General features: G+C 36.3%; 1 long non-coding RNA gene across 1 annotated transcript; it reads right to left on the reverse strand.

Annotated features, from left to right (window-relative positions):
* Positions 1 to 9,298: 9,298 nt before the first annotated feature.
* On the reverse strand, positions 9,299 to 17,831 carry LOC124166991. Its single transcript, XR_006866555.1, has 4 exons — positions 17,386 to 17,831; positions 17,119 to 17,300; positions 10,995 to 11,119; positions 9,299 to 10,898 (listed from the first exon to the last, which is right to left on the reverse strand). It is a non-coding gene; the product is annotated as an uncharacterized LOC124166991 (long non-coding RNA).
* Positions 17,832 to 27,532: the final 9,701 nt, after the last annotated feature.

Below are 27,532 nucleotides of genomic sequence, written 5' to 3' on the forward strand. Positions count from 1 at the left end.
TTCTGGCAGTAATTAAATAATCAAGTTAATTTGATTTTGAGTTAACTTGTTGGCAATTGATCTCCAAAGAAATTTCACGAACTGTCTTTAACGAAGTAGACTTCTATGATTCATTACTGAGTTAAAAAGAATGAGTGTTGAAATTCCACAGTGCCCATAATACACACTTGCCATATCAGCGTGGACTGTGAGTACACAAGCGACTGTTATTTTGATTTATTACAAAACTATGTCGCTTTTTCTGCCGTATTATATTCTTTCACGGTTCAAATGAGCATTTTAAATTGCAATGTTCATTATATTGATCCTCAATTCGTCACATTTCATTTTAGCATTGGAAATAACACATTTCGATGCTCCGTTACCTTTTTTACGTTCGATTGGAGGTGAAATACTCGAGCATATTTTACGGTCCCTGAGTTTCAGCTAGAGCACCTTGAAGGTTACAAAATAACAGTAGTTTTCCAATGAAGTATGGGTTAATTAACAAATGAACAACACAACGAAGTACAACATATTCATGTGAATTCAGGATCAAAATTCACGACAATCGCTTGCGGAAAATCTTATTTCTGAGTGTATAAAATCGTATCCGGCTCGATTTTGTGGGAGTTCTTTATATCTACGATAAAAAGAATAACACAATGGTAATTTCCACACTTTTATATTACAGCTCAACACCGACCATGGTTTCAACACATTTTAGTGTCATTATCTAGGATAATATCCTAGGTAATGACACTAAAATGTGTTGAAACCATGGTCGGTGGTGAGCTGTAATATAAAAGTGTGGAAATTACCATTGTGTTATTCTTTTTATTTCTGAGGTTTGATAATTTCCCAATGATACCGACCGCATTTGCCTTTTCCAACTAAACGAAGCTATATCAAAGGGAAGAAGTGCTTACAGATATATCAAGCTGAAGCCATATTGATTTTTATTCAATTAAACTTCACGAAAAAGATCTTCACGAAGAAAGGGAAATAGGTACTACTTCTGCGTGTCACCATCGCAATAAATTTCTCCAGAAGTGAGAAAAAAAGTAATTTGTGAAAAAGCCTAATAACTTCTATTGCAAACATTTTCTGCTCTACATTGAAGAAAATATGAATTTTTTCGTGATCATCAGCAACAATATTTGCAAACCCACACACTTGGTCACATTTCAAAGAACCTCAATCAATACAAGCATGTATTTAGAATATGAGCATTTTTATCCTTAGGTCCACCCATGCTTCTAATTTGCCGTGATAACAAGAATGGGCAACGCAACTTTAGTATCACGATTCCACTTTTCTTACAGGAATTACAACGCCACTTAAAAATATCAACAGCATACGACAAATGGTTTCAAATTAAAACGCTTATGTCCTCCGCTAAACGATATATATGAGTTAATTCCATCTATGCATGTAATAATTTTTCCTTCGTTCAAATAGTAATATTTAATAGTCAAAGTAATAGATGGATAAGTGAAGCTACTTGGTGTCGATAAAGCATAAAATTTAGAAGTCTGTTAGAAAAAATTGATAAATTTTACTGATACCTTATCCCGAGTAACAACTAATTAAATTACATTAATCAAAAGTTTTCAAATTCTCTCACCTCCTGCAAGTTTGGTGATATTTGTAACCCAGGTGCGGTGCCGTATTGAATGCATGATAGGCACCCGGAGTAATTCGCCATGATGCGACAAAAACTTGGATTTAAGCATTAGGAATACTGCGAAACACACTGGAGACAGCTTGTATGCTGCCAAAACTTCAATCGATGGTAAAATTCTTTGAAGGCAACTCAGCAAAACCATCACCGGCGCAGTCATGCGAACAATGGGCACCACTGGTCACCAATATTTTGAAACTCACAACATGACGGCGGCGCGGCGTGAGGTAATTCTCACGGTGTTTTGGTCTCAACTTTCACCGTTAGCGGAAGCTATACTGCTACACCTGTGTACCGAAGTCATTAACGAGGCGATGACCGCAAGATGCCTCTTCCTTTGGAGGTAGTTCGTAAATTTTCACATGAGACCGTTGTCCTTCGTCGTCAAGTGAACTCGAAATACACCGGGATACACCTAGCGTACATGACCGGTATTCGGGAGACCCGGATTCGAATACCGGCTGAGCCAAATGTTTTTTTCGTCGACTTTAATCATCGGTATCCACCGATTTACGACTTCAATGAATAATTAAATTGAATCCTTCGTTCCACCCCCTTTGGATATCGGTGCATGGAAACGGTCCTTGGTAAACAGGGTTTGGTTGGGGTGATGTCTTACGACTAGCACTGCCTCATACCCGAAGGGAATCATTTCTCGTCCGCGACGCGACCGCAGCGCTATCCGTAACGTTTTCATGACGGCGACAAATTGTCTACGACGTGATTAATCACTTCGTTCGGGAAAAAAACGGGGACCTACGCATCTGTCATCCGTTCGCACGTCAGTGTACTCTAAGCAGCATTGCGGCTTGCCGTTGGCTCGTATTTGTTACCAGTATTTGAAGAGTAAGGGAGAGATTTTTCAAATTAGCTATACGAAAATGCAGATTAATATCCAAATTAAGGATTAATACGGATTAATTAAGTATGCTATGCGCAATACGGCTTTGGGAGATAGGTTCAGAAATCGTGCGGTGAAATAATTATTTCACTCTGAGCCGGTTTTATAATGTCTGGTTAACTCTTACCATAAGATGATACAGCCATCAAATTTACATAGAGGTGGTTGAAAGTTTCCGTTTGCTTCTGTATAAGATAAGACTTCATCCTAACCAGAGCTTTCAGCTACCGCCGGGTTCATGTCTTCATGTATCTTCGGATACATCTTATGGTTAGCGCTAGCCAGACAACAAAAAACAAGCTATGTGCACGCTTCCGCGGGTGGTTGTTTTTGAAGATAGATAAGTCTTCCGGGCTTGACTCTGCGGTGGTCCATTCCATCGCATAATAAGTTCAAAGGGAAAGCGGTCGGCTTCTTCAGTTCACTTAGTTGCTGATTTAAGTCCTGCAAAACGTCTTCCGTTCTTCAACCAGTTGGCTGCTAGTGAGTCATTCCTCATTCCTCGTTTTTTGTGCGGAGAAAAAACCAAGGATCGCCCACTTTCGATCTCAGTGTCTCGAAATGAACAATTCGTTCTTCTCTTCATAATTCCTTTTTATTTTTCTCCATAATTCTTCTTCTTTTTTGTTGTTTTCAAAACATTCTATTCATATGTGCGTTCATAACGTCTAAATTAAAACGTTTGTATTATTTGTATTCATTATGTTTTTTGTATTATTTATGTTGAATATTTTGTTGTGCTGTTGTCAAAAAAAAATTTCTGGTTGAGCTTCGCTTTGATTTCTTTAAAACCGAAAAAAAAATAGTTTTTATCGCTGAATTGGAATGCTTTGCTAAAGTTAGGTTTTTTATAGCAGAACATGATATTTATTTTCTTGTTTGCTCTTTACAGGTTATCCTAGAGCATAACAAAAATTCATTCGTTTTTCCGATTTCGGCTGCGCCAGCAACGCTGACCACGGTTCACCTGCATCTACATGCTACCCCAAAAGGTAATAGGCGTGTGTGGGGGGGGGGGGGGGAGTCGTTAGGACACCAGGCGTTATTAAATTAAAAGGAAGTGCTTCAAAGAAGTACCGCGTAGTATTTATTTCAGTCCTTTATTGTTCGGGAGATAAACTAATACCTATCCGTTCAACAAAATATCTCTCTTAATTTATCAATTCCGTCGGACCTGGAAATGCGGCGATGTTCTAATATAATGTTCTCCGCATCGCTCTGAAAGATATCTATTCCCGATTTCTCAATAAATCTAATCTTAGCGCGCAGTCTCCGAGATTCTAGCGGCTCCCAACCTGATTAGTTTAATGTCAGCGTAGCCTGTAGCACACCGAAAAAAAAGATTTGATTAAAACTATCAAACTGGTGTGATAGGGAGTATTTTTGTTAAATATACTTCAACTTTGATGTAAATTATTAAGTAATTGATTTATTTTACCAAACGCTCTTGATATATTTCATCAAACATTTTGATATTTCATAATTTGATCAATTGTCCGAAAGAGTTTGGAAAAATAACTGAATTAATTCAATGCGATTCAGAGTTTGGTAACTTTTATCGAAGTTATGATTAATTTTACGAAGGTGCTTGCTTCTTTGCTAAAAATTATCAAACTCTACATTGTTATGCAAATTTGGTTTGATAGAATTTACTAATTGTAAGTGTTTCGTAATCTATCGAATGGTCTTTCGTTCCTCTTTTGTTTACACCAATTCACATTTGCAGTTGAAAGATTCTTTAACAGGCCTTACAAAAGATAGGTTGGTAAAAATGATTTTGTTTTCATTATTTGTGATGGCGATAACGTTTTAATTTTGTTTACGTTCAATTTTCTGTTTGTTTCTGCTTTAAATTGCAATGTTATTCGTAAGCTGGTGCATCAAAGACAATGATTGAATTGCGTATTATCATGGATATTAAAGCTGTAAGGAGATGTTTGTGTATTTAAACACATTAAAACTTTAATTAGAGGTATTCCTGTGGTATAATCATTCGCGATCATGTTTAATAACATGTGATAAAAGTCGTCATACTAGACCCAATCCATGCTAAGGATATCACCCAGCACGTTAGAGTCATTTCTACATCGATGTAAAAAGCCTGCAAATAAAGTTTTCTTGCGCGTCTGCACTAGATATTGATAAGGAGTACCTACGTAATGCAAAGGTGTGCAACAACAATTCCTCTTAAGCTTACAAAGGGAAACTGTAGTCACACCTTATTCACATTACAAAACACTACGTAATGCAATGGTGTGCAACAACTATTCCTCTTAAGCTTACAAAGGGAAACTGTAGTCACACCTTATTCACATTACAAAACAAAGGTTGATTATTTACAATAATAGTATATTACGAAGTTTGTGTGAACCGATTGTGGCAACCGATATAGCCTATTTGTTAGAGTCCGTTTCTACCAAGCGGGGGGCCCACGTTTAATTTTTCGTGCAGGCGTATTTTTTCTCCAATTTTTTTGTATTTCTTTTTATAAACTTACGTTAAACTCTTAACTTTATGATTTTTAGTCAGAAAAATGTTTTTCTGGGTGGAAAATCTTTCATATGTGCACACTACGTCGGTTTTATTATCCTTTTGATTTTGGTAGTTTTTATCGAACTTCTGTGGCCATTTCGGTAAAAATTACCAAAACAGTTTGATAGATTTTATCAAACCGATTTGGTAATTGCTACTGAATTTTTCAATGTGCCATATGTGTAAAAGTGCCAAACATGTAAAAGACAGTGCATCACAGGAAATATTTAAGAAAAGGATTGTCACCCACCTACTTTCTTGCTACCCATGAACACTGATCATGTAATTTAATAATCATTTATCTCCTCATTGATGTGATTAATACCTATTGTTGTGTTAGAAGTAGTAATCTAGTTCTTGTTTCATTTTTTAAGCTAAATTTCCTTTTTTTAAGTTGTGTTATTTATTTCTTGGTATGTTTAATGTTCCTTTTTCTGTTAGGAAAAGAAATTATTCTTTTCCAGTTTTACCATGTTAATTCCAGTTTACTATGTTAATTGTGCTGCTCACCACTTTAACAATTTCTATGTTCCAAAGGAGTTAAAACTCCTTGAGCAATAAATGAGTTAATTAATTATATGAACTTATGTAATTTATGATAAATTACATCAGAATTCGATAGTTCTAACTAAACTTTTTTTCCGTGCAATTATTGACCAATCGCGCAGCTTTCCTTTGCATTTAATTGAGTTCACGGATTGGGTTTTTCTGTACCAGATCCCATATGCTCTCTGCTTATTCAAGGTGTGGCCGAACGAGTGAAAAATAGCACCTCTCTTTTACCTTTTCAACTGAAAATCTTCCCACAACACACTTGACGAATCATAGCTTCTTCAGGACTCTGCCAAAAAAGTATCTCATGTAAGTTCCTCACGAAAGGCTCGAAATTGTCCTGATGTGATGGTACGAAATAAAACTTGATAATTTCATATTATAGCTCAAATTTCTATCGACGGAATAATGGACCGATAACATGACCTGTGGATTTTAAACTGAGATACCTCAAAATAAGATATATCATCTCCGATTTTCGTGAAAAATATATATTTTATCAATATGTGGCATAACGTCTTCAAACCGGAAGTTTATGACGTTCGCCCTGTCCAGAACAAGAGCTCTTTCCACCTGTCGGCGACACAAATTTGGGAAAACTTTACGAAAGAAAAACAAAACGAAATTCTGCCGCCTTGCGCCTGTCCAACTCCTGTGGGTAAATCCGGAAGTTATGTTTTTCCGTGGAGGGTAAATTCTCTACAAAGGTTAAATATCCAAGGAAACATTTCTGGGAAGGAGTACTTCATAAATGCCACAACGTCGTCAACCTCTATTCGTACGCAAAATGCTATCCCCGGCTCACAATGGGAAGTCAAAGGCAGAAAATTTTAATGAGAATGCGCGCTTTTTCTTGATAGGTATTAGGGCATACAGTGTAACACTTATTCACTTTCATGAAGACAAGGGATTTCCAGCCTCACCAACCTTCTTTCGCTTTCATTGTTTTTAGTTTTAATTTTTTGAAACTGGACGTCAGATGGAAGTAGGGAGTCATCCGAGACAGAGTCCTCTGGATTGTTGATAATACACTACAAAGTTGAGTCGTCGCATTCTACCATCTTTGTTCTCTGCACTTGTTTACATTGTGAAAGTGAATGTGGCTGGCAGTTGCTCGGCAAGATTTTCCGTTATTTGTAGTACAAATACGGCACAATAAGTTGTAGTTCGGCTCCTAATTGCTACATTAGCACCAAGGGCGTGTTTAAAAATTTTAGTTTCCCTCAAAATACTGAGAGAAGAGCGAAATGGCTTCAAATATGCCGAAGGGACAAGTGACACCAAACAACGTCTTCCCGCCTACGTGAGGTGTTTTTCTACACACAATGGTTCCTTTAATACTATTACCTTAAATTTTTAATATTGTTGATCCACATATTTCAATTATTAGGTTTGAACTGTGCATAAGTAGTAATTATTTAAAATATGTATTCCGGTTCAGATAATCCGGCGAGGTTCTTGACGAGTGTTTTTTGCTTCTGTGTTTTCTATTCATCAATGGAATATGTGAAATTTTGTGACTAAAATATAGTATTTAGTCTGGGTTGCAGAGATGATTGACGTAGTTCTTTACTATGTACCAGAAAGTGTAACAATAACTATTAGTGCTGCTAGTTTTGTATTCAATAAAAATATTTGTTTTTGTCAATGCTGGTATGACCCTATGAGGGAGTAGTGTAGAGAACTGCCATCCAGAGGACTCTGATCCGAGACTACGGTGATTGCTGTATTGCTTGGCGACTAATGGCGGATATTTATTGTTGGCAGAGGACTTATGAAATACCTTGGTGGTTAATTGATAAAAGGGCTTTTTCCCTGGACTCTCCATGGTTCATGTGGCTACAAATAATAGGGAAAAAATTTCCGGAGTGAAGACTAAAAGTTTGTTGTAATCTAATATAATTATCTAGTAGTATTTGACGCTTACTGCATGGTATCACATTTTCTTCGTCGTCGATATTTCAATGTATATATTGTTTAAAGTTGATAAAATGAGGCATAATATTACTGTTATTATCTATCTGATGTGAAGGTTATTGATATTTTTCGGTTAAAATGTTATAACGACTTTTAAGGTAGTTTGAGCGAAAAATCAATCATCATATAATTCTATGATTTTTATCTCATTGTAAAGAAAAAGTCTTGATCTTTCCAGTGATATCATAATATACACCCCTTACCGGGCTAAATTCAGAGATATTTGTGAGCAAAGAGAAGCTGATTTACATGGCATAGATAGGAGCCATGCGCTTTGGCGACAGTATTTATTTAAAAAGAATTATTTCCCGTTCATAGAAATCGACGAAAAACTAACTGAGTGTAGTAAACTTCATTTATGAATTTTTGGTTGCATTAAAATTATAGGTCACCGGTAGTATAATTAAAATATAAAAGAAAAACTTTTCGTCGAACAGGCATTTCCTGCAGACGACCGGATGCCGGAAGATTCGGCTTGGCAACGCTGCTTTAGAATTAAACGTAAACAAACATGATCGCATACAAGGAATAATTGGAAAAGGAATAACTGGATATAATTGATTGCGTAAGAGTTTAGTGTACTGACTTTCCATATTGTCGCAGTAAATTCCAAGTACAAAAATTACTTCGTGGTGGACATTGGGAAGTGAAATATGAGACTCGCGATTCCTGATACTATTTGGGTTTCTGTAAACTTCGAATGAAGAGATTTCTTATGTGTACGTAAATATTATTTGGCATGCTTTGGGAGGAAAGATATTACCGATTTTACGCATACTAAAGGTGTCTGCGTATTTACTTTCACAAGTACGATTCTCCATCCGCATTAATGAACTTGCTATTTGTGATGAAATCGAGTGGCTCAAACCATCTTTTAGGTATGAGCCGTGCGTGAAACCTATTGAACAACGTTAACAGGTAGTTATTGACAAGTACTTTTCATATTTAAGTCAACGCAGTCCGAACCTTACATAAACGAAAGGACAGGATTCATGGCGAGATATTTTGAGTGTAGTCATGCGTTTACACTTAAGTCAAACAACACATTTCGTTTATGGTAAAATTCTGTTGAAACATCTCCCTTTTGGAAATCAGAATTCATCCCACAATGCATAAAACCTACTAAATCTTGTTGCCTTAACCGAATTTGAGGAAACCTATCGAAAAAATGAATGTATAACCAGCCCTCCGAATATATTAACATTGGTAGACATCGATTTTAAATTACCTATGAATGCAGAGCTGACTACTAACCACGAAGCAATCAAACGAATCTAATCTTTAGATAGAACGTTACCGAAATATAAATTAATCTTCCAATAACAGTCATATTGAGTCTCAAAGGAAGTGCATCTTGCCATTTCCTTACAACAATCCCTTAGGAACAAGAAATTCACACCAAATGGACTTCTGCTTACATCATTACAGAGATACTAAAAGCTAAAAAATCACAATATTGTGCTTCAACCACTAAAATATCCATTACACTATTCTAAATGAAGCTTGCCATTCATCTTGATGCCTACTGCAATACCCCTTACCTTTAATTAAACTGGATACAATTTCAATATTCTGCTTTTCATCTCAAGGCCCTATTCTGGAAATATATGCACATAGTTACCAACTTAGGGTTTGTAGGAAGGAATCAGACAAAAAATGATATATTACTACACTTCTGGTATACATATTTATTATTAATACATAACAAAAATTACAAAATATTTTCAGAAAAGCACTCTACAATGTTACATAAATGTAGCAATACACATTTCAGTTTCACTGAGTGTTGGCTAAGAACATAAAAAGGAGAGCCAGGGCTCCCAATAGACATTAAATTGGCTACTATATACTTTGTTTGTTTGTATATGAGGTATTTCTCTGCTGTCTTATCACTCTAACTTGCTTGTGATAATGTTCCCTCGTATTTCCAATGTAGTAGTGGGATTTTTTCCTTCAAATCAGTGTTAAAAAAATACACTTCAGGCATTCACAGTAAATTTTGAAGAAATGGGCAGAGGCTAGTCTTAAAAAGAAACATTTCTTTGTTAGCATTCAACACTGCATATGCCATGTGCCCCACTCTAGCAGAATAGAAGAAAAAATGAAGGCTACAGTAAGGAGGCAAGTTACAGTCCCTGTGAAGCAACTTAGGTTGTTCCCGAAGTCATTGTAAGAGCAAAAGATATAATACGAAAGGGAATATGTTACCAATGTTAGCTATGTAAGCTGATCTTGAATGTGCTTAACTTCAGGAGCCAATAGCATTGAACATGGAGACCACCAGATTTGCCTTAACCTTATTTCTACATAATATGGAGAAGCTGGTGGACATTTTCAGGTTAATTTTATATATAAAGATATTTATATACATGGAGTGGAACACAATGTCTTTCAGTAATTAGATGGCAATTAGTTAAACAGTACTTTAAAATAACTTTCACCGATGCAAATAATAATAAAATCCTTGCTACCCTTTTAACAACAATCCCTTGGGAGGGACAGCATAATTTTCTTGCCAATCAAGGTGTGCAAAGAAATTGATCAGCCCTATCGACAAAATCCCACTAACAATTCAGGAGGGAGTTTCTAAAGAGTCATTCTCACTCAAAGGCGTTGACGCATTATCCAGTATACAAGATAATCACCCAAAAGAAAACATGGAAAAATTGCCCAATATTATGTCACGCAAACCTTTAGACCCTTGCAGCAAACCTGAAGATACTAGTTAAAATACTCAGGAGACACCTGTTACCACAAGCCAGAGGACGTGGGGAGAATCTTAAAGAAGCTAAAAAATCTCTAATAGACTTTACAGTATGACCATTGCTACTATGTACATTTAAACCATGCTATACATAAGGCATAAGATAATTTATCAGTCTTACTCTTTTTAATTTTCTCTTTTTATTTATCATCTTATTTATTTATCATACTCTTTAAGTTTTCTCAACTCCTCAAAATATTTACTAATAGCCTCAATAGACTTGTGAAACTCTATTCTCCTTTGGATGGTAACATGGGGCTTACCATTGATACTCTCTCCCATGTGTACTTAATCTTATTCCCTCAGTTCCACATATACTGAGTATTTCCACCAGCTTCTCCATATTAATGCCAGCTGTAGTCATTTGGGAAATCATTAAGCTTGAAATAACACTCCACAGGGTTTGTAACATTCCCACCTTCTGTGTATTCTACACATTGCACAGATAGTCCTGCATACATCATACGCAAGTAATTTTTTGGAGTGGTAATCAATGACAGACCCATGCCCTGTGAATGTAAAAAGAAAGACATTTTAACTGTTAACATAATAAAGAGGAACAATTTATGCATAATTTATTTCCCAGAAAATATGATGGAATTTACCAGATTTACTGTCGTATGATTACCCATTGCCTTTCTTCTGCCATCCATAATCATAAGAGGCAATGATATCTACCTCAGCTCCATCATTGCACTGCATAGGAGACTCTTCACTGGGAGTCATGCCACTGAAATAAATTATGTATACTGAATGAGGGGCCACATATTAATTAGCCAATGCACTGCACTTAGATTTCTGTGACTGGGTGGAATTAAAACTAAGGAATAGAAATAGTATGATAACATTGGAGGTAATATACCCCTTAACTTATGATGTTCTTGATTCGACATTAGGGAGGACATTGTATATGTGTCAGACACTTATACCCTATCATTGGTTAATGTGACACAAATACATTTTGCCACTTTGGAACTCATTAGCCTAACTAGAACATTAATCAGTATGTATAATGAAGTATTACTAAAATTATAAATTGCAATATTTCCACTGAGTTTTATTATGACAAAACGCGTTTCATTGCTACAAACAACATTATCAATTGTTGTTGGCATAATAAGACTCAGTGGAAATATTGCAATGTCTTTTTAATTGTACTAATATTAAAGACCACCATATTGTGCCCAACATCATACCAGATATAGTGAAGTAGGTTGTAATTATGATAAATGTAGGAAAGCAACCACAATCAGGACAGAACCATCAAGAACAACAGGGAGATGATGTCGATGGATAGGAACATTTTCCTGCAATATTATTTCCACTAGTAAAATATGATTATATGCAATTCTTTTGGAAAGATAAGTTCAATGTGATCATTAGCATTCACTCAATGCAACATTAGGAATTTGAAATGAATAAGGGTATGCAATTAGTATGTACAGCCTTGACTTTTAAAAAATTAACGACAGAGAAAACATTTCTTCACATTGCATAAAAAAACAGGTTGTGAGAGAAGGATGAACATCATAAGTGGAAAGGGTATGGCCACGGAAACAAAGCTGATTGAATTATAACTAATACTCCTCTTCTGGCAAGCACATGCAAATAGCTGTTAGAGGAGCCAGGTAATCCCTTTAAGAAATCAAGAAAAAGTTTTTGATCCACGAAAAATATAGAAAGTCTTAGATAAATAAGTAGCATGTAAAATTATGACATAGAGTAGTAGTTGCCCACACAGCACATCGTTGCCAGAGGACGTCCGCTGCGCGTCCGTCGCGTCCTCTCAGTGTCCGCGGATTTTCAGGACAGCCAGAGGACATCCGCCGGCTGTCCTGGCCATCCGTCCGCACACTGTCCTATCTCGGATGTCCAGCGGACGTCCAGCTAGTGTCCCATTACGCAGGGTTTGGGAGTTTTGGTTTCCTCTTAAAACACTCACCTCCTCAAGGAGGAACTCCGAGAGAAAGTCTCGTGATCCTCCTCCGAGTAGGGAGTATAGGAGAAGGGAGAAAGAAAAAAAACTCTCTCTCGTTTCTGAAGCCAGAATACTTCCTCCCGATCGAGGAAGAGGAAATTTTTCGTGGAGGAAGAGATATTTTGAGGATTATTTTAGGTAACCAAATGTAATCCTCTTGTTGGAGTGTGGACTCGGAGGAAATTATAAACTATTTAACAAAAAAAAAATTGACATTTTTACCGCTTCTATAGTTTAAGAACAACAAATGTACGCTATTTTTAAGTTTTATATTGTTTATAACAATTAATTAAGTTTAAACAAAGTTAGCAACAATTTAAGTAACATTTACGAGCGTTAAAAATTTCTACATGCCTCACGGGTTAAACAACAACAATTGAACGAACTTATGACTCTCTACATTAGTTATAACAATTTTTAAAGTTTAAATAAATTTAGCAACAATTTTAGAAACTTTCAAAAAATTAAAAATTTCCGTATGTTGTACGGTTGAGAAGCGTTGGATGAACAATAAACCCGTACTTTTCATGATTATAAAAATTACTTAAATTTAAACAAATTTAGCAACTTTTACAAAAATTAACAACAGGAATAATGGAATTTATCGATTTTTACTGAAATTTTATATTATGTACCAATGTCCTGCGGACGTCGCGTAGCCGTCTCGGGGACATTCCATTCCTACAGGTTAAATGAACTCTTTCAACTTATTGATTAATTAATATTTACTCTCTAGGGATTAAAAAATCTCAGAGGCGATTGATTGGAAAGTATTTTAATGAAACATAACGCTTTAAATTCATTTTAATTTTTAATGGTAAGAATTCTCCTAAAATTATCACGGCATCGATGGCCTCATTCCCAGATTAGAAATTGTAATTGTCCAATTTAAGGATAGGCAAGTAGAAGAAGTAGTAGAAGATAGAAGGTAAGTACTGCCGTACCTTTACTTTATATCGAAATTCTAGTTTTTTTGGTGGCGAACGAATTTTGAATCTACCGCTACTCCGCGATTCAGGTGTTCTACCATGGTTCTCCACATTCCTCCGTTCCTCCTTTCCAACAGAGGAACCGGAACGGAACACCGGAGACAGCATGGTGGTTTGGCGGTTACAAAGATGCTGCTGCAAGTAAGTTTGATGTGACTTCTAAATAATTTTTTCTTGGCGTTCACTGGCGGCAGTATAGTGTTTCCGCATGCTCCTTATATTTCTTATAACTCAGCCTGTAACATCTCGAGGAAAAATATGGCTCTGCTTGGAACAACATTACCGTCTTGGTAAAACCGTTACTTGGCAACTAAAGGTAGCGTCTTTTTCCGTTGTTCATGGTGAAATTTTCGCTTTTGTTCCTTGTTTACATGATATAATTTAAAGTGGAAGTTCTTGTACTATAGTCTCTGTACGCGAGAACTTATAGGAAATAATGTAAGTGCTAGCGCATAAAATAGAACCTGTTGTTTTGATAGCGTAGGCTACGGCTGAATTTGTTGGAAGTCCCGACGGTCCGTTTGGTTCCGTTCCTAAATCAAATCAAGTAGGGTTCTTGGCAATAAATATAACTAGGAATTGTACTTACGTGTAACCGGGGGATTTTGCAACACGCATGTATGATTAATAGGTTTCACGTAAATTATTAATTCTTTGAAATCGGACTACACCGTGTGATTTCTTTCGATATGTATAGTTACGCACGCATCGAAAAAGAACAATAATGTTATGATAGGATAACCACCAATGTTTAGCCTTTTTACACTTTGCTAACCTAATAAAATATAAACTAATTTAACTACAAACTAAGTAACTGTGCTATTAGTCATCCATGCATTTAATTTAGTGGAAACTATAGGACGACTGTAAGAAACTCGGGATGAATCTAAACAAGGTCTAATTGTAAGTGATATATTGTGTAAACAAACCTTAAGGCTATGTTTCATGGTTCATTTATTTGCTCAAACTGCTGCATGAAATCTTATACCCAGAAAATAGAACTTGTGCATCTTTTCGTACAGCCATCGGTACACATTTTGGTGTAGAGTATCGTGAACCTGATATATTTACCTGGAGGCATTTACTGACTATAGCTTTCATGTAGTGGAGTTGAATAAAAATAGTTCATCTGTATTTTTATTTATTTCCTATCTCTATTTATAAGTTTGTATGTCTCTCTTCTTATAATTGTCTGTATACTTATTTGTCTTCATTCTTTACAGATGTTGCATTTAACCAGGACGATACAGCCACCAATTCTAGTGTGGAAGTTACAGTGAAGAGTTGGCTGGAACATGCTAAAGCGAGGCATGTGAGAGAGGTGTAAGTATTCGTTTGATTATTATATAGGTTTGAGCAAGGAGGAATAATTTTGGTCTGGATACTTTTTTGGCAAGTTGCTCCTGTAAAGGGAGCTCATATAAAGTAAATTTAAATAATTATTAAACATCTTGTAATACAAGGTTCACCCTTCCATGCTAAAGGTAGAGAAAATAGTATTGTTATGTATTATTTTCAGATGCAGATTCCACTACCAAGTAATTCAAACATTTGAAAACAATTTTTGTTCTGCATATGGGAGGTATAATTACCAAAAACGTGGTTGAAAAGGATCTCATGCTCTATAAAAGTTCGATGTATAGCACCTGTAGAACTTAAGAATGGGATAACTTATTCAACAGGGATGGTAGTTGCACAGTACTACAGAAGCTACTATTTTCTAGTAGCTCTAGCTAACTAAGATGTTTTGAAGTAGGTGTTTTTGTAGGAGCTATAGAAATTTCAGTAGCTCACAGCAGGCCTTAGCTGCTATTCCCCTGTTATGTCTCTGTCGAAATGTGAATATTGCCAGTGAGCTAGGTTGTCACTTTTGCCTTGATACCAGACTACATTAGAAGATCTATTTTAATTATTAAGATTGGAAGAATTTGGAGATCTAAATCATGGAATGGCCTTCACTACAGCAAGTTTTTGCTAGTTTTCTATTTTTTTAAGTTGCATCTCGGCCAATGCAGCTAAGTGGTTTGTGTGCCAAATCAGTGTGGCTGTTTTCACACTAATCCCAAGAGATCTAGTTCACTTAAACTTCCTCCTTTAAATTTTCTAGTTTCCTTTACTCCTATATCATATTCAGCTCTTCTGCATTAGTCTTCCTTAGCTCCAGCTTATGTAACACTTTTCTTCACCTCCACAATTCACTCTAGTGTAGTCATAATCTTCAAGGGGAGACCAATTGTTCAGAAATATTATCCTCCATTTGAATGCTTTTTCCAATATCTTTTTCGAGACCTCTACTAAGCTGTCTGGCAAGGATGGATCAAAGAATTTTTTTCTAGATGGTGCACCAGGGTCTAACAGGCAACAGTCTTCTCATATTTGGGATTAAAATCTAGTTCAACAATTGTTCTATGAAAAATGTTCTTAATCATAATATATACATTACTAACACATTAATAATTTTACTCAAAATCTTTTCTTATTTAAGAACAAGAAAAAGTCGAAGAAAAGTTTGTAAAATGTATTCAGCCTGTAATGGACAGGTTTCCTAATTTTGAAACCTTAAGAATGTTAAACATGTGACTAATAAGACTGTAGCGTCCTGTCTTATGTAATCTGCTTGTTACGTACAAGATACAATTTCTTGCTACAATGAAATGTTTATATACTTCATTATTACAGGAGCAGTGCAGGAGAGCAAGACAGCCCCTGAAAAGGATGTGGAGGTTGCCATCCAAAGCTGGCTAAGGCACGCCAAGGAGAGGTTACAGGGGAAGAAGAAAGTTAAATAAATCGTATGTAGTTTCTGGCATTGTACTGTTTTAAGAAGCCAAATAAATATTGTGCATGAAATTGATGCCTTATTTATTTAAATTCTTGTCTGGACCTATTATTTATTAGTATCGAACAAAATGCAATCCTAACCTAAACGTGTCCTGAAGGTGTCCAGAGCGGACAATTTCAGGTCGTCCATAGGCCACCTTTTTTACTGACATGCGGACTTGCAGCGGACATCATTTTGTATGAATTCGGCTGTCCGTAGGATGTCCATAGGCCACTTGGCGGACAATCACCGGATGTCCGAAAGGTGTCCGTGTGCTGTGTGGGTGCAACACTGAGCACACCAGTAAAAGGGCTGTGCTGAGTACTTTACCTCTTTAAGAAACAATGACTAAGGAATAATAATCAAGGATAAATTAGATTGTCTTCAATTGCTGAATAAATACTTAAGATATGGATACTATAGTTGAAAATATATGTTAGATATACTTCTAATCCTATGACCTGATAACAGATCACCATAATTAATCAACTTATAATCCACATTAACACAATCCAGCAATTATTGATTTTCTATGTTAAAAACAGCAAATCTGTGGTAATTCTCTGGTTCTAAATATCAAACACTTTATATAGCTCACATCATCAAATTCCAGTCAACAGTCACTTAATCGATAATGATTTCATCCAAAGGAACCAATAACAAATCACACTTGAACAAAGTAATCATCAAAAAAATTAAAGCCTCTGCATTTCCTAAATTTTAGTTTATATATTGGACCTACTACTGGTAATGTTCTTGGAATGCAATGTACATGGAAATAAAAAGCACACCGACTGAATATTTCCAAGAGATATGAAAGAACGTAATGCAACCACAAGGCACATTTAAAAAAAAAGAATTAACTTTCACATTGGGTTTCGGGGGACCAATAACGCTACTACTTATAGTCTCATTTTTTAAACTGATGCGGTGAAACTTACGGTGTTAAGGCCAAAGTGAGAAGCTTCTCCACCTCCACAGCTTCCGTACTCGATTGCATCTTCAACCTTTGACCCCACAGATCGCTCCTACCTTTTCCAAGTGGAATTGGCGACAGACGGAATAATTAGGGTTGCCAAAACCCGATTCAATTGCTCATTCCCAACACATGACAGGACGCACACTATAAAAGAAATAAAAAATTATTTTCAGCTAATAACATACTTCCATTCTTAAATTCGCAATGAGTTATTTACTAGAGCACTTACCTATATTCACTGAACGTTCGAGAAGAACTCTTCTGTCCCTTCGTAAATTCCTTCTTCCGCACAAACCGCTTCCGCTTTACTAGTGGATGACTTCATCGTTAAAGCAGAGAAGGCTGAAAAACTGGCATATTTCACTAAAAAGTTAGAGAAATACTCGACTTTCTAAAGTATATTTCAACACCGAAATCTCTGCACTCCTGTAACGCTTCAAGCCATTCACTTGTTTCTCTGAATTTCTAGTTGCTAGTTGAGAGTCGCACCAACCTAAGAAATTTGACGTTGTTGCCAAGTCGAACGTCTCTTTGACATATGTCATTTCTAGCGATACAATGCTTTAAAATAGCTTTCTAATATAAGTAACCCTTAAATTTTTATGTTTGAACATTTCAGATGCCAGGATATCGTACTCCAAGTCGGGATTAAGTCCATACTATATTAAGGAAACTTAGTATTATATTACTAAAAGTACCATTGGTACCTTTGGTAATAAGTCAAGATAGAGTTTAAAATACGTATATTTTGTTCATTACCGAGAAAAATAAGCAACTGATGCAAATATTTTCCCGACAAAAAATTATAAAATTGTATCGAAAACCTTAAAAACTCTTGATACTTGTAAAGTTTGAGAAGATACAGTCGCTGTTGTGACTACGGATCTATCTCGCTCAAACTACCTTAACTGACGTGCGTAACGATCATTTCCCATATTGTTAATGTGTATATCCGTCATACCGCACGCGATTAAAATTATTCTCATCCATCCGGCTCAGCCATAATTTACGTCTTAGCTGGCAGTATTTCTCTTCTGTTTTAAATTAAAATATGACGAAACTCCGTAATTTTACATAGAATCCCTCTGTTTGTAGCCTCACATTGACTGGTGGCGCCACACCATACCACGGCCGGTCTTAAGGCCTGTTTACACGATTCATTAACACGTACGAGTTAATGTACGTTTGCGTGAATGATTTTTGTGGACCGGAACGGAACATGTACGAATGCATGAACCAAATTAGAACAGGTTCTATTTTCTGTTCATGCATTCGCACAAGTTGGGTGGTTACACGGTGCATTTTGGCGTTCATTCTCGTGTTCATACATTTAGACATTAACCCGTACGTGTTAATGTACCGTGTAAACAGGCCTTTAGACATATTATCACGACGAAGTGCGTAGACTGCTATCCTTAAATTTTTGATGTTATTGTATTATCTAATTCTTTTCGTGGGATTTCATCTTTGTTTGATTATTGATTATTGTGGTTCTTATTTTCTGCGGGTGAAATTATTTCTGGAACCCATCCATTCGGTAACATGTCTGTAGTAAGCAATAATTCCTATCGGACTTTTAAACATGATATAGCCTATAGAGAATACTTAAGGGCCGCAAGACATAATTACTCTTTATTCTCTACATATTGATGATACATATTCCGAGGGAGTTTATTGGTCGTCATGGAAATGTATAGCTCTTCGAGCTGGAATTTTAAATTCATATGTTACTGCCGTTAATTAGCTACAACCTGTGGTTTTAAATTGACTAGATAAGTAGCGTGACAGTAATCGTATTGCATATAAATGAGGTGGTCCGTTTTTTGAGAGTTAAATAGTCTTTTTACATTTCATTTAACTGCTAATGTGCAACTGTTTTAGAGCATTTTCGAAAGTACTAACAACCATGACAAAAAAGAAGAAGAACGAAAATTTGATGCAATATCTGTCACGAGCGATGCTATTGCATTCCTTTGAAGCTGGAAAATGGGAACGTAAAATAAACTTTTCGAAAAATGTGGTCGAGGAATGAGGTGTTGAGGTGGGAAAGATCGAGGAGGAATTCGCCTCTTTGGATATAAAGAGATCCAATCCGACCTTTTCCCGCCGTGATTACGAGTGGCGCTGCTTCCATCGCCGGGACGGCGGCAAAATAACGCGGGCGTGACTAGAATCCAGTTGCTTCATCGTGAGACCTCCCCCCATCCTTCTCAGACGTGCCGAGATTTGGCGAGAGGAGCCGATTAATCGATCGATACATCGCTCGTCGTATTCGCGCTCAGACATTTGTGTTTATTTGCTTTTCGATCTTTCATTATCATCTCTGTCAATAACCCTAAGAATGGTTTGACCCAGCACTCCAGTTATCCTAAACCTATTAGAAGACAGTAAAACATTTTTTCGAGTAAAAAATCAAAAGGTATTCTGTTATTAATTGAACACAAGGGTAATCCTGTATTTGTACATTTGTGTTTTCTAATAAAACATTTTAATTTATTATAGTTTTTAAAATGATTTTTATGTATTGCTATAAATTAATTGCTTTCTTTTATATGGAACCTGATGTTAAATTAGCCTATTTGCCTCAACATTACTTTTGTTTCATATGCTTAAATAGCTACCTTTTAGTGTTATTATTTCACTGTCTGTAAATCACTGCATCAATGAAACTATCTACTTGTATTGATGAAACTATCATACTTCCATTTCCGCTCTAGCCATCCACTTGGCCATCAACGATCGTCTTCATCAGGCCATCATACCTCAAGATATGACCGATAGGGTTGTTCCATCCTCTTATCAAAGGTTTCACGGGGCTTCTCTAACTTACTCAGGCGATCCATTTGATTCTCATCCTTCTTTAGCACCACATTTCGAAGGCTTCGGCCCTTGATTTCTCGGCCCTGTCATTGTCCATCCCCCACTTCTGTAGAGAAGCTTACTCCAAAATTAAGTTCTGATGAACTGTTCCCTTCCTTCTGCTTCCTTCTCGTATGTTCAAATTTCCCGCTGTAAGTAGATATTTATTTTTATGGAATGCTCCCTTAGCCTGGTCTATTCTGCTGATAATTTCTTGCATATCCCATCGATAACTACCCCGCTCCCATAAAATAACAGGATTAATTCACTTCCGTGAGTTTTATTTCAGATTCTACTGTTGACTTTACCACTGCTGTCCTTGCCTCATTTCCGTAGAGAAGAATACTTCAACGGCAGGAGTATCTGTTGATCGCTATGTGCACCAGGAGGTAAATTCAATAGGAAATCTTATAAGGTTAAATTTTCAATCTTTTCAGTGAAGGGGGCCAGTTTCAATTCCATATGTAATGCGACGTTACGTGCAATTCTAGGTTTGAAAAGGTGTAAGATACATTTTGTTGATGTCGCCGCACAGTCCCCAAAAATATAAGGATGTTGAATGCTATTTAGAAGCAATTTAGGTGCATGATAAGGTAGTTTGAGCGAAAAATCGATCAACATAGAATGCTATGAATTTTATCTCATTGCAAAGAAGTCTTCATCTTTCCAATGATATCATAATATATACCTCTTACCGGGCAAAATTCAGAGAAATTTGAGTGTAAAGAGAAGCTGATTTACATGGCATAGATAGCAGCCATGCGCTTTGGCGGCATAATTTATTTAAAAAGAGGTATTTCTAAATCATAGATATCGACAAAAAACTAAGTCAGGGTAGTCAACTTCAATTATGAATATTTGGTCACATTAAATATACAGGTCATCGGTAGAATAAGATTAAAATATTTAAAAAACTTTTCGTCGAACAGGCATTTTCTGCAGACGACCGGGCGTCGGAAGATTCGGTTTGGCAACGCTGCATAAGAATTCTTTGTATACGAACATGATCGCATTCGAAAAATAAGCATTAATGGAGATATTTGATTGCGTACGAGTTTAGTGTACTGACTTTCCATATTGTCGCAGTAAATTCCAAGTATAAAAATTACTTCGTGGTGGACATTGGGAAGTGAAATATTAGATTCGCGATTTCTGAGACTGAATCGGTTGCTGTAAACCTCGAATGAAGAGATTTCTTGTGTACACACAAATATGATTTGACATGCTTTGATTGCAAAGATGTAACCCATTATATGCACACTTAACTTATCTGCTTATTAAATTTCACAATTATGACTCCCCATCAGCATTAATAAGCTTGCTATCTGTGAAGAAAGCGAGTGGGTCAAACCATCTTTTCGGTATGAGTCGTGCGTGAAACTTATTGAACAACACAAACTGATAATTCTACGTTAAAACTTTCGCGGGTACTCGTCATGTTGAATAGAAACTTTTGGGCTATGTCGCCTTGGATATTATTGGGTGACTCCAACGTTTCCCGACCAATGCTGGTCGCTTTCTCAAGGGAACCGAATGCGTAACAAATATTTTCTCGATAAAATATTATGAAATTGCATCAAAAACCTTAATAACTGTTTCCATTTGTAAATTTTATGAATACACAGTCGCTGTTATGACTACAGATCCATCTCGCTCAAACCACCTTCAGTCATAATTTATTTCTTGGAAATTATCTCATAAAATATTGATAGCATTAAGCAGAATCTACAGGGACACCTTTAAAAAATCACGAAAACCATCTGCGCTCTTTAAGCTTTATTCACGCGATCACCTTTCCAAACCATCAAGTTTTGGCTGCCAGATGTCAAACGTTTCATTTGGATACGCGAATGATTATTTACATCAACGTTAATTCTTATTCCTGGAGGTGCGATCTCAGAAAAGTGCTAAATCATATCGATAAGTATTTAAGTAGATATTTGCGTATGCCTCCAATTAAAATGTAGAGAAATTTGCAAGAAATCGCTCATTACTAAGCCTTTTTTACGTATCAAAATAGTACCACAAAGTAGCACTCGTCTATGGCAGTAGCTCATGAAAAATTTCCCATTGCTATTATCAATACACGAGTTTCGATAGAGCGACAATATGCACGATTTTAGGATTTAGAATTTTTTCTAGTCGTCCTCTGGCTTTGTTGCCATCCGAAGCAAATGGCTTGACAAACTTAATTAAGCAAAATTACGAATTGAATATAATTATCCGTGATGACCATACTTGTGCGGGTTAAAGATATTAGTATGTGAGGGGAAAATGATTAAAGGAAATGATATTTATTGAGGACTTACTGTTAGGCCGTAAAATGCCGTTCAAGAAGGTCAAAATACCTATAATCGGAGCGATAAATTAGGCTTACCTGTTATCAACAGCAGGATGCCATGGATACCATAGTCAACAGTATATTGATTGTTGCTTGGAACTTACCTGAAAAGAGAGAAATGAAAACACTTTGTTAAAATATATTTTTAATCTCGATTAAAAATCATTATAAAAGCTATTAATTCAAATACGTCCTGTGAACATAATGGAAGAATGAGGATTTGAAGCAGTTGGCTTGGTGCTATCATTTTTCATGGTTTCCGCATTTCTACCAGCTCTGCAGCAGCTTTTTTCTTGATCAATTTTTATCAGAGTTGCATTAAACCAATCTCAGGATTGTTGACTCATGATGGTGTTGATGTCGTTTTTATCCTAATAAAGATGAGAAAAAGGTAGAAATTTAAGATCTAAGTTTTCTTTTTCTGGTAGGTAAACTTATTTTGACTTTTTACGCTGAAAAATGGTATTTTATTCCATGAACCTCTTTCAACTTGAGCATTTAAACTGTGCACTTCCAAGTAAGTCCTTCATCATAATTTCCTCGCGGCCTGACCAGCATATCTTCTGTGGCATGCATTTTCTCCCTCTGTCCTAATTCCACTCTTGCCGTCATAAAACGCCTCCCTAAGCCTTTCTTTCCTTCAATGCTCCGCTTTTCCTCTTTTTTTCCATCGATTTTCTTAATATATCCTTGAAGTGCTTTGCTTTATCGCTCTCAGGGGTACATTCAGTTGCTCCACGCTCACAGCTATCTTTAAATTTTCCGTTGGAATACGCGGGGCGTGGCACTTTTGCGAACCGACTCCCAACTTTTAATATTATTTTTTTTATTTTTAACACTGCAATCTCCGTAATCCGACGCATATACAGCCGTGACATTGTCGGATTGTCGAGAAAGCAATGTAACTGGAAATGTAGAGGACATGAAAACAATTTACCTGAATAATTTACAAGACGCACCCAGAAATTACCGTTTTTTTAATTGTAGATAATTTATTAGGGTCCAAATTCTTTTAGGTCATGATAGAACGTATCATAAACTACTGTCTGCATGATTTCCTAAATTTTTGAGACTTGTCCAAACAACCAACTTATCTAATCTTTCCTAGTAGACCGACTTTATCAATGGTGACAGCTATTGCTATAGATTATAATAATTTATGACTTCATTTCGTTCACTTACATAATTCATAGCATACAGCAAGCATCAGCCGTAATAAAATGAAATTAGGCACCATAAAAGAACACTCTCTTGGTGAGGTTACCATACATACATATGTCATTACAGACAAACAAGGGCGGATAACGGTCTTCTCATAATTGGGATTAAAAACTGCATGCAACAATTACTCTACGAATATATACTCTTAATTTTAATGTAAAAGTTAATAATATGTAAATATTTATAACTTTGACATTAAATATATTAATATTTGTATGATAAAACTCGTCTATTTTTCAGCGTCTGGGGAGCCATAGTCACGTTGGCCATTTCTTGAAATCGGGCGATATCCACCCGCATTGGAAAAAACTTTTTTATGCATCTAATTTCTTGCACCAAGTTCCTAGAGGACATAAAGAAGATACTGGATTGTACATCAAAGGAATGGAATGCAATTTTCTGGCAAGCGAGGGAGGCTCTAGCTTGGGTAAGAAGAGGATTTCAACCTTCCAAATCGTGAAAGAAAGATGTTGGCCAAAAGGATAAGGGCCGGGGAGAGCACGTCAGGAGAAATGGTTGAACGTACTTGTATGGATTTCCTGCAGTCGTCGGTACACTTGCACATGCATGTATAGTCACTATCAAAAGTTTTAGGAGAAATTTTGTGGGCCCACTACTGCTTCTCAAGGAATTTTAATTTTCCTTACTGCTTTTGTTGTCATTGACGAAGCACCGCAAATATTTTGCTTGTGCATGAAGATTTTAATGTAATAATTATATACCTTATCATACCAGTGGTTATAATGTTAATTATTATTACTTTGCCAAGGCACGAAATTAAATCGTGATAACCCTTGTATAACTCCTGAGAATCATATTGAAATGCTGCAACTCCTATTTTAACGGTAAAAATTCAACGCGTTCATTAGAATGAGATTGAGAACGTGAATTCGTACCTTATGCCTAACTCCTTTATCATATGCTCATTACTCATTTATCTAATAGTAAATATTTTAAACGGATTTCATAGGAAATTTAAATTATCTATTTATGACAAATAGGAATTACAATCAAGGATAAAAAGATTAATCGAGTCTAACAGTAAGTTCTTACAGGGAATAGTAATCGTTGAAGAAATTACAATCAAACAAAAGAAACAGTACAAAATAGTAATAAAGTGGGTGTAGAAATGTGTATAATATTGGAGGGAATAACTTAATAATTTGATTGGGAATGGTACAATCTTCGTATAAAGACATTTTGGTCATTGAATTAGCGAATTAAGTAAGGAACTTATTATAATGAAGTGATAGCTCCTTCATTAGATGGCGGCAGTAGCTGATGTATTCAAACTAAAGCGCAAGAGATTAAGGAGGCATAAACTTTCGATTATATCCCTTTTCCCATCTTGAAATGCCATGCATTCTTTAAAACACTGTAATGAAAACATATTTCAAGAGTTTGATTACGATTTTGGGCTTAAAAATAAGGGATAATTATGCTTCCATTGCATAATATTTGTTATTTAATGTTCGTAATATAATTAAAGAGCAATTGATTATCAGCAATATTATCATTGCATCGTATTACATTTGTCGTATCTGAAGAGTAACATAAATTTGATACAATATGTACTCTATCCCTTTCAAGAAATGCCACGTCCTCTTTAAAACACTGCTGCGGATTTATTAAACAAGACCTTAATTAGGATTTTGAGCTTAGAACTACGGAAAGCCTACGCTAAGTTGTAACAAAAAAACTTGGTCATGGATTTTTCCTGAAAACGACGGGTGAATGAGATTTACGTGATAAATGGAGAACTTTTTGGATCATTTGTTATCAGCGCGTCAAATTTTCTCGCTTGAATAACTCTATGGAAGAGAGAGTGTGGGGGGAAATGATGAGAATGGCTGCTGTGATGTGAAGGGTTTCGGCATGGGCCAGTCTTTATCTTTAAGTGAATATCCAGCGAAGGAAGCAAAAAAGGGAAGCTTACATCTTCTCATCGATTGGGATAAAGCTTCTGACTGTCAAGGATGAAATATTGCCCCATCCGTTCTCGCAGGAAGAAATTTTTGCATAATAATATGAAAAGGAAAAGCATTTTCAGTATTTTATGTTCGACCAGGCACGTTGTAGATACACGCAAATATTTGTTCCGGGGAGAACCTAAAGCATTGTTCGGGTTGGCTATACTGATATTTTGTTCTGTTTTCGCGCATCGGAGAATGGTACATATTAATTTAGCTGTATGTATGTGCATATTCCATTTATGTAATGCTGAAAGTTAAATTCATCGTTGGTTGTTGGCAGAAATTATGAAATGCCACACTAGCGAAAAATGGAGAGTCAGAGAATACATGAAGTTTGGAAATACCACTGGCACAACATATGCCCTATCTAAAAATATTGCATAAATTTGATACAACTCCAACACTTTTTCTCTCATAAAATATTATTTATTATTTGAAAAGGTTGGCTATAGAAGCTTATTCCAAGACTGAAATTAGGTCGTTGATCTGAGAACTACGGAAAGTCTATGATGAATTGTAAAAATCTAGTCAAGGTTCTTCCAAAAAATGATGAGAGAATGAGTTTCCTGTGATAAATAGGAAACTGTCTTATACCGATTCTGAGTAGATGACTTACAGAATTTGGAGTAGTATTCTCCGATCCCAATGACTTTATTTCCTTCTTGCGCTTACATATTCCTCTTCGTACCTCACAGAATAGTATCTGGCTTAAAATTCCTAAATTTTGGCCATCAATATTCCAGCGTTCTCCGTTCCCTTCAACACCTTACCCTTACCTCATGGCGCAAATGAACTTAGCCGTCCGTCACATCCTTCAAATACCATTCCGGATTGAATTCAGTCATAAAATAATTAATTGATTGGATCACTTAAATTTGATCAAATATTTATATATTCGGGCATCGGCGGATTTAGGGGAAGGGGGCAAAGGGTACGTACCCTTCTCCAGACGCTTAAAAATAGTCATGATTTTTCATACAGTTATCATTAAGTTCGTTCTTTATGTGAATTACGGAGTCTCAACTATTTAATTTCAATCGATAACTCTCATATTAAAATTAAGAGAATATTTCCTACGGTAATTGTTCTATGTTGCTTTTTAATCTCCTATATGAGAAGACCGTTTTCCTGCCAGACTCTTGAGCCAACCCCTAAAAAAATCCTAGATAAACCCTTGTATCCGGGACTTCACAATTACTTCTAGCATAATGCATATACTATTCTCGGGGCTCCGCGCGGGTAAGATTTTGTAAGAACGGAGACTGGGTGAACAATATCTACTCGTCTCAAAGAGCACCAAAGTCATTTCCGACTTGGTCAACCGGATAAATCAGCAATAGTCGAGAGTAGCCTGGATGAGGACCATATTGACCTGATGGACAATAAAATAAGGTGGGATGACAGCAAAGTTTTATGGCGATCAAATCAATTTTGGGATCGTTTAACGAAAGAGGCTATAGAAAAAAGACTGGAAAATAAAAAATGTGAACAGAGACACCGGATATTCAATCAGCTGCTCTTGGAATAGAACTCTTAAAAGAATTATTATTGCCAGAGCTAAAGGCTGGGACACAATCAACGCTAACGTGAGACGGTATACGGGATCCGGGAGTACGTGAGACGGGGAACGCCATCGTGCGGTCACAATTGACGTTCCCGTGGCCAGAAAGAAAATTGACTAACGCCCGCGCAGTGGTTTTGTTTGTGGTCTTCAGTATTTTCGTTTGTGTGTAGGAAGAGTTTTGAAGAATGTTCGAAATCGACGAGGATAATATGCACGTAATTTAAATTAAGTAATGGCTTACCTTAACTGACTTCTCTTCAGCTCACGCTGCACAACAATAACAACTGCTATATTCAGCAATGGGCGCCAAAAATGCTGTATCGCTGTGATTGGCGATATTTCATCTCTTTCCGTGTACGGGACACGGGAAGAGATGAAAGTTGCCCATCTCTCGCGTTTACGTCATCTCCGTAAACGG

The sequence above is a fragment of the Ischnura elegans genome, chromosome 10, assembly GCF_921293095.1.
Source record: "Ischnura elegans chromosome 10, ioIscEleg1.1, whole genome shotgun sequence".
In the NCBI taxonomy this organism is placed as follows: domain Eukaryota; kingdom Metazoa; phylum Arthropoda; class Insecta; order Odonata; family Coenagrionidae; genus Ischnura; species Ischnura elegans.